This window comes from Ambystoma mexicanum, chromosome 9 (genome assembly GCF_040938575.1).
Source record: "Ambystoma mexicanum isolate Mex_15411 chromosome 9, UKY_AmexF1_1, whole genome shotgun sequence".
NCBI lineage: Eukaryota > Metazoa > Chordata > Amphibia > Caudata > Ambystomatidae > Ambystoma > Ambystoma mexicanum.
Genome location: NC_090931.1, coordinates 750,778,659 through 750,786,354, shown reverse-complemented (window position 1 = coordinate 750,786,354; position 7,696 = coordinate 750,778,659).

Here is a 7,696-nt window from a genome sequence, read left to right as displayed (position 1 = left end):
AGATACTGACGAGCTCGATTGACAGACTCGCCCTGACAAGTCTGTTATCACTATTCGTTCCTGTAATACAAGAGGCTTCAGATCTTTTACTCAATATACGGAAGGTGTAACTTATCTAATAACCTCTGATATTTTCCTCTTGCAGGAAACTTGGTTACAACACGATTATCATTTGAATGGCTATGTCATTTTTCAACGCCTTGCACAAGGGAATGTGCAGCGTCGAGCCTCAGGTGGTGATATTGTCCGGGTTGCCTCTAATTGGAAGCCTGATCAATTTGCATTGAGAGTTTGAATTGCCAATTTGCTATCGCTGTCCACATTGAAGTGACTATAAAGGGTATTCTCGAATCTATATTATTAATTACAGTATATGACTCTCCTGGTAATGGTAGAACAGAATCGAACCTTCTAAATATTCAACAAATAATACAAATATGGCAGCTCACCCACGGTGGTAATAAGTACTTTATTATTGGGGATTGAAATAGCCATGGACATTTTGTGAATGGAAGCAGTCTTGATATGTTTGAGGACTACTTCCTATTCTATACTCCTCGTGGGACACAATTCATAGGCTGTGATGAGGAAGAACTGACTTGGGATAAGTCCTCCTGGACTTGTTTCATCCACGCACGACAGATGTTCCAACTAATCACAACAGACTATAAGGATCTAAATTATACCTGATCAAATTGACTCAAACAGTCCTGGGTTGATATTGCATTGGTCAATTTCACAGGTTCTGAGATTTGTAAAAACTTCAAATTAATTGCTAACTTCTTGAGTGACCACGTGGTGGTTGAGTTTGCTCTTGAAACATCCCCTATTTTAATCTTGATCGACTAGAGGGCGACTATATGGTTAATTCAACTGGGAATCGTCTAAAATGGACGGAGAGTAAGTTGAAGAAGTTCAAAGACCTCTTCTTGCCTCTGCTCGCTGATGACGATTCCACAATTGATTTTGATAGGAAGCACTTTTATGCTACTGTTAATTGGCACCTTAAATACCATGCTGCCTCACTTAGGAATAAAGGGATAAAGGGACAGTTAAGGGGAAAGATCATGAGGTATTGTTTAATCCCATATTGGCCAAAAGAGGAAATGTATGCAACGTTACATTAGCAACATTAAAAGAAAACACATGGTAGACTATAACTCACAACAGGACCAAATTAAGATCTTGAAAGGTAAATTTTAAAATTGGTTAAGAGGACATAGGGTTCTATGATGTCTGCCTGCTGACAGTCTTTGCATATGGCTTTAAAGTCTCAAGACCCACGTAAATTCTGGTATGTTTCCTATAAGTTAAACCTGAGTCCCACTAAATGTGATAGCAATCCAATTCCAATTGACAAATGAGAAAGGTACATCTTGAAACTATATTACAATAAAAATACATTTGAGCCTGCTGATCATTATGGTATGATTCTTGAGAAAGATTTCTTCACTTTTGATGAAGATGACATTATGTCAACCTACTTGAAACGTCCCCTCTCCCCTCCTCCTGTGCCTCCTCCTCACCTGAGTTGTCTGTGTCTCCGTCTAGCGGGCTGAGAGATCGGCGTGCTCTGTAATCCTTTTCCTTTTTTGTTTGCTGCTTGGGTCTCACACGGGAAGAAGCCACAATAAAGGCAGTTAGAAAGCACCCCCCTGTGACCCCTTTCCCGGGAGGGAGCAAAAGGTGAAAAAGCCAAACGTGGCAGAAAAAATCCATTGAATGGCTGGTCACGGCAGGACTCCTTGTGGAACTTGGGCTCGTGATGGTGGATATGACCCAAAGTACAGGAAAGCAATCCGGAATCCGAAGAAAATGCTAAGAAGGTAAGTAAAGGGCAATAAGTAAATAGAGCAACCAAGAAACACGGAAGAAACGCCAGAAACTAGCGCGAAGGAAAAGGAAAGGGGAGGAGTCAAGAGAGCGAGCACAGGGAGGAAGAAGGAAAAGGGCACCGAACGGACCGAAGCACGAACGGTGGAGGAAGTAAGAGGGGAAGGAAAGAGAAAGAGAGTAGAAAGTTAGGCCAAGTGCGAAGGCTAAGCAAAAAGTAAGTGAAGCGCAACAGCAGCACGGGAACAGCTGACCGTAGCGGTTGCAACGCAAGGAGTGCAAGAAGGGGCGTGGTTGAAATAGGGCTACGCAAATCCACGCAGAGAAAAACTAGACCGTTGGATGTACGTAAGTCCTGAACGTAACGGGAGTCAGGAAGAGTGTAAGCATACGCGGGGCCACAGGTGCCAGTTATGAATACGGCGCATGAGACGTCAATTATTGTGAATTTTAAGCCCTCTCAAGCACCAGGCCCTGATAGCTTGCCTAATGCTCTCTTCAAGAAAGAACCAAAAATATGGGCACAGGTACTTTTTGTAATCTTCTGGGAAATAGTTAAAACCGGGACCATCCCTGATAGCTGGCACGATTGTATCCTGGTACCAACATATAAAAAAGGCTCCAGAGATTCCCTGGATAATTACCGCCTACCTGCCATGATAGAGTCCAGTGCAAATATTTTTCCACAACTGTTGCTCACATATATAAATGATTGGTTAAATAAGGAAAATATTCTTAAGAATCAACAGACCGGATTTAGGAAAGGGTTTGGTACCCTGAACAGCTTCTGGTCTTTGATGTACTTTATCCGGGGGACACTGATTGACAAAGCCAGAATACTCTATGTTGATTTCTCTAAGGCATTAGATACTTTTAATAGGAATTTACTCTGGAAGAAGATGGAAGGCTGGGCACTGCATCCACAGATCCAATTTTTTGTCAAAGTCTTGTATTCTGACAATAGGGTCTGCGTAGGAGTTAACCAGGAGGGTTTTATAACTAAACCATTCCAAGTAAATCATGGTTTAAAACAGGGATGCTCTTTAGCACCCACTTTATTTAATATTTGCACTGGAGTTTTGGCTAACTCTTTGAATATCTGCGTCAATTCTCCCTTGCGTGTTAATTATCGCCCCATGTCCTGGATGTCCCATGCGGATGACATCCTCATTCTTGAACAAACAGCTATAGGTCTCTAGCACAGTTTAACTGCCCTGCATGAATATTCAAATAAGAATGAGTTAACAATCAATTTGAATAAGATAAAAGTCATGACTTTCAAAAAGAATAGGTGTAGTATAAAGAAATACCGTTGGCATATTCAATCCATCCTGATACAGGAAGTAGATAGTTATATTTATCTCGGAATACAAATTACCAACAATTTGGGCCAGGAAATCATATAACCAATAAGATCACAGCCAAATTTCAAGCCATTTGTTCTTCTTTTTTTAAAGTGGACAATCGATTGAAGGATTGTTTCATTGATGTATATCCTGTATTCTTCCAAGCATTTTATTTGGTCTGGAACCTTTTACTGCAGCAGAGGTCAGTTGGCTCAGGAGATTGGAGGGTAGGCTTTGGCAGAAAGCATTGGGTTTCTCCCGCTCTGTTCCGGTTGAAGCAATATGCAATGAGTTGGGGCAAACCACTTTATAAACGCGCAGCTTGATTTTTAACTGTATATTATGGTGGTTATATTATTACATAATTCAATGTATTTTTACTTTCCAGATTTGATTGATTTTAATAATCCTATCCTGCCACTAATAATATGGGGGCCGATTCATGGAACAAATGTGTGCCGAAATTCGTGGCGCAAGCTGGCGCAAGCGTAAAAAAGCAAGCGCGCGCGGGCGATTCATGAAAGGCCCTGCCCGTGTTTTCCCTGGGATGTATGCCAAATCCGCGGGTGGCGCACACGGGCGCACACGTCACTGCAACATTCCGAACTCCATGCACGAGGCGCACAGCGAAAGTGCACAACGTCTAGTGCACACACCAAAAGGGGGCAGAACACGGGGCGGAACATGCAGAATGGGGAACAACGTGTGAAAATGAGGGCGTAACTGGGGAAGTACTGCTGGGAAAAACACGGAACGCCCACATGCACGCGAACTACACGTATTCATGGAATCGAATAGGGGAAACACGCGCACGCCAAAAGACACGCACAGGCCTAAACACGTCTGCCACACGAAGGCAGGTGGAGGCGTCCCCGCGCAGTATAAAAGTGCGCACAAACAACAAACACGTATATGCAGCTACAATGAATGTCCCATTCTGTGGCCCCTTAGGAGAAATGACATGTCACGCAATGCTCAGGCATCACAAAAAAGCAAGTAAAAGAGATACGCGACCCCTGTAGCCCACGTGCGTGTAAAAAAACACACACAGTACGCTGTGGCAGCCAGGAACACAAAAAATGCGTACGTGATCAACAGGCAGGCTAGTATGCCCGAAAAAAAGGGGTACGCGACTAAGAGGGACACCCGCAGTAGGGAAAATAGTGTGTGTGACTCACCGTCTGCCTTGCGTGTAGAAGAAGAACGCGTAGCCAACACCCACGCCAAAAGAAGAAGTACGCACTGTAGCCGCTGTGAAGTAATCGCGTGTGAACCCCAACGTCTGGAAAACACAGGCACCGCTTTCCACGAAATGCACGTACAAATCGATGAAAACCCACATGGGACCTTCAACCCGTGCCGAGGGAAACGCAGGTGCGCACGTTACATCACCTACGCGCTTACACACCAAGGGCCTTTCCTTGGAATTCACCCAAACGTGCTGTTTTTCACGTGCCAAATCACTCCGTATCAAGCTGGCCACGCGACAACACATGGAAGAACACGCTCCTGCCCAGAAGGCCGAATTACTGGCCCCTAGAGCCCCGAGCAGCCACCCACGAGCCATCTGCTGCTGCCTGCTGCCTGCTGCCACCGTGCCCAGCAATTTGGTGCCTGCACATCTGCCATCTGAAGGGGTCCAGTTGCTGTGACCACCCCTGCTGGAACAGAAGATTCCCGACTGGTGTTCCATCACTCCACAGCCCAGCCCCAGGACCCAGTTGCCCACCCACACCTGCCTCGGGGGTTGCCATGTCCGACACAACACCTTCCGGCACCAGTGGCAACCCCCCAGCAGAGAGGCAGAGGGCTACCAGCTTCAGTGAAAAGGAAGTTGGTATCCTGGTGGAGTAAGTTCTGGGGCATTATGATGCCCTCTTCACACCATCGCACGCCGACAAGGAAGGATGGAAGAGGATCTGGAAGGCCATAGTGGGTCCCATCAACGCGGAGGGGGTGGTACCCCGTGACATCAAACATGTCCAGAAGTGCTGGGAGGACTACAAGTCCAGGACCCTCAAGAAGGCCCGGCGCCTCTTGGAGGCAGTGGATGCATTGGGGCGCCGGGTCCAGTTTACCACCCAGCAGATCAGGGTCCTGGAGCGCCTTAGCCCAGTGCTTCACCACCAGATCCTCAGGATGCAGGCCCGTCTGGAGTCGAGCGGTAAGTGCCCATGCATTCACGTTTAAAACAGTGCATGTTGCAGTGTGCTGGTAGTTAGCTACACGGCTTCATGTGTGACATGGGTCATGTTTGGATGTGTGTGTGTAGGGACATGATGGTGCTGCATGTGAGTCCAGTCAGGCGTGACCCACATGGATGGTGTATGTGTTACAATGCATCATGCGGAGCAGCATGCGGAATGCACACATGTATGCATACCTGTGTCTGTACTTAGACATGTATGTGATGTGAGAGATGTGTGTTGCTGTCATGGACATGCATGATGTACATGTCCGTGTGTCTGAGTAATGTGTGCGCCTTGGATGCATGACACATGTCCGTGACGATGTGTTGATTCACTGATACAGCCTACTCATCCTTGTATCCAATGTGTCTGTGGGTATACAGGGCCAGATGCATGACCCTCCGGTGATGCATGTGCATGTGATCAGCATGTCCCATGATGCATGTGAGTTTCAGCCCACCATTGGATGTTTCTACGGTGCCGTGGACATGGATGCAAATGTTTTTTGCATGTGCCATGCCGGTTCCTGCATGTGTGTTGCCTGCACTGACCCATGTTTTGTTGGGAAACATGATGGAAGTGACGTTTAACAGTGCCACTCATGTGCTATTGCTTTCTGTCTAGGGGACTATTGTACAGTACCCTGATGCTTGTGTTCAATGTCTCCCTTTACACAGTGGCTAGTGAAGAAGAGGGCAGAGACGGCGCTGTGGAGGAAAGCCTCAGGGATGCCTCCACCGGCCGGCGACGCAAGGCCGAGTCACCCTCCAGGAAATTCCATCATCCGGGAGTGAGGGGACTGGTGCCGCGTCGGCCACTACGGCTGCAGCGGATGGGGTGGGTGATCCCCCACAGGGGACTGCGACGGTGGAATACGGTGCGGAGCCATCCAGGTTGGTGGTGTGTACAGAGGAGGAGGAGGCAGCTACAGAGCCGCATATGGGGCCTGGTGGTTGTGGTACCACTGGTGCAAGTGGTGCAGTCCAAGAGCAGGGGCAGGACGCAACACAGATCGCTGCGGAGGGGCCTGTGCATGTCACTGTCCCTGACACTGTGACTGCATCACCATGCACCAGCAGGGATGCCCCGTCCCTGGCCTGTCCGCAGGTAGGGGGAGGACCACGTCAATTTGGCACTCCACTTTCTGCGGACGAGGGGACCCGTGACCGGATTGAGTCCATCCTGATTGGTGTCGCGTTGCGCACATGTGACATTCGTGATGACGTGCGTGCTTCCTGGGGGGACCACGCACGTCATCACGAGGAGCTGTGTGCCAACTTGGCCCAGTTGGGAGGGACCGTGGTCGGGAGATTCCTCCATGTGCCAGCCACTGTTGTGGCCCTCTCCTCCTCTGTGCACACTATACGCCAGTTGTTCTCTGTGCCGTCTTATGGCCCAGATGGCACCAGGGCCCCCTGTGGACCTTCCCCAACCAGCGCAGCCAGCCTGGTGAAGATCCCATCCCTGCCGCAGTCGGGAGTCGGAGGTCCAGCAAGGGTGGCCACCCCACCAACCAGACCCCAGCGGATGGAGGATGTGCCGGCATCATCGGGCAGGGCATGTGCACGACGGCGCAGGGGGATTCCATCAGCCCGGATGCCGTTGTGGTGGCAGAGGCGGTTGCGTCGGAGGCAGCAGCAGGCTCAGCGTGAGAGGCATCATGGCTCGGGCCATCAACACCCCAGGGGCAGGCATCGGACGAAGGACAGGAGGACCCCGGACTGGGAGTGTCTTCCGTGTGGCAGTGGTTGGGCCGGCAAATAGACGCGGAGATGCGGCGGGCGGAGAGGGCACGACTCAGGATGGTCAGGGTGGAGAACTCCATGCACCGGGCTTTGAGGCGGGCAGAGGGCCTCGAGGAAACTCGTAGGTAGTTGAGGGATTCCATGGCTGTATGCTTGCAAGACCTCGAGGCCAGGGAACAGGCCCGCCTCCAGAACATCGACGTGAAGTTCGATGATGCTGTGGCCCGGAACATCACTAAATGAGCCTTGAGACTTGCCCGTCACCTTTGTACATAGTTCTTTAGGTTTAGGTTTCCTTTGTATTAACATTGTTTTGGAGTTCATGGACTTTGCTCCCCTTTATGTATATAGTTTTTTATTCATAGGACTTTTTTGTAGGTTTGCTTTTGTTTGGGGATCATGGACCCTTTGGTCTTGTATTGTATATAGTTCAAGACTTGTACATGCTTTCTTTTTTCATTTCCCATGGATCAATGGTTTTCTTTTTGTTTTAATATTTAATTCATATTGACATTGGCGATGGACCACTTTTCTTTTTCATGTCGTGGATTTTTGTTTTTGATTGGATTTTCCTTTTTTTTGG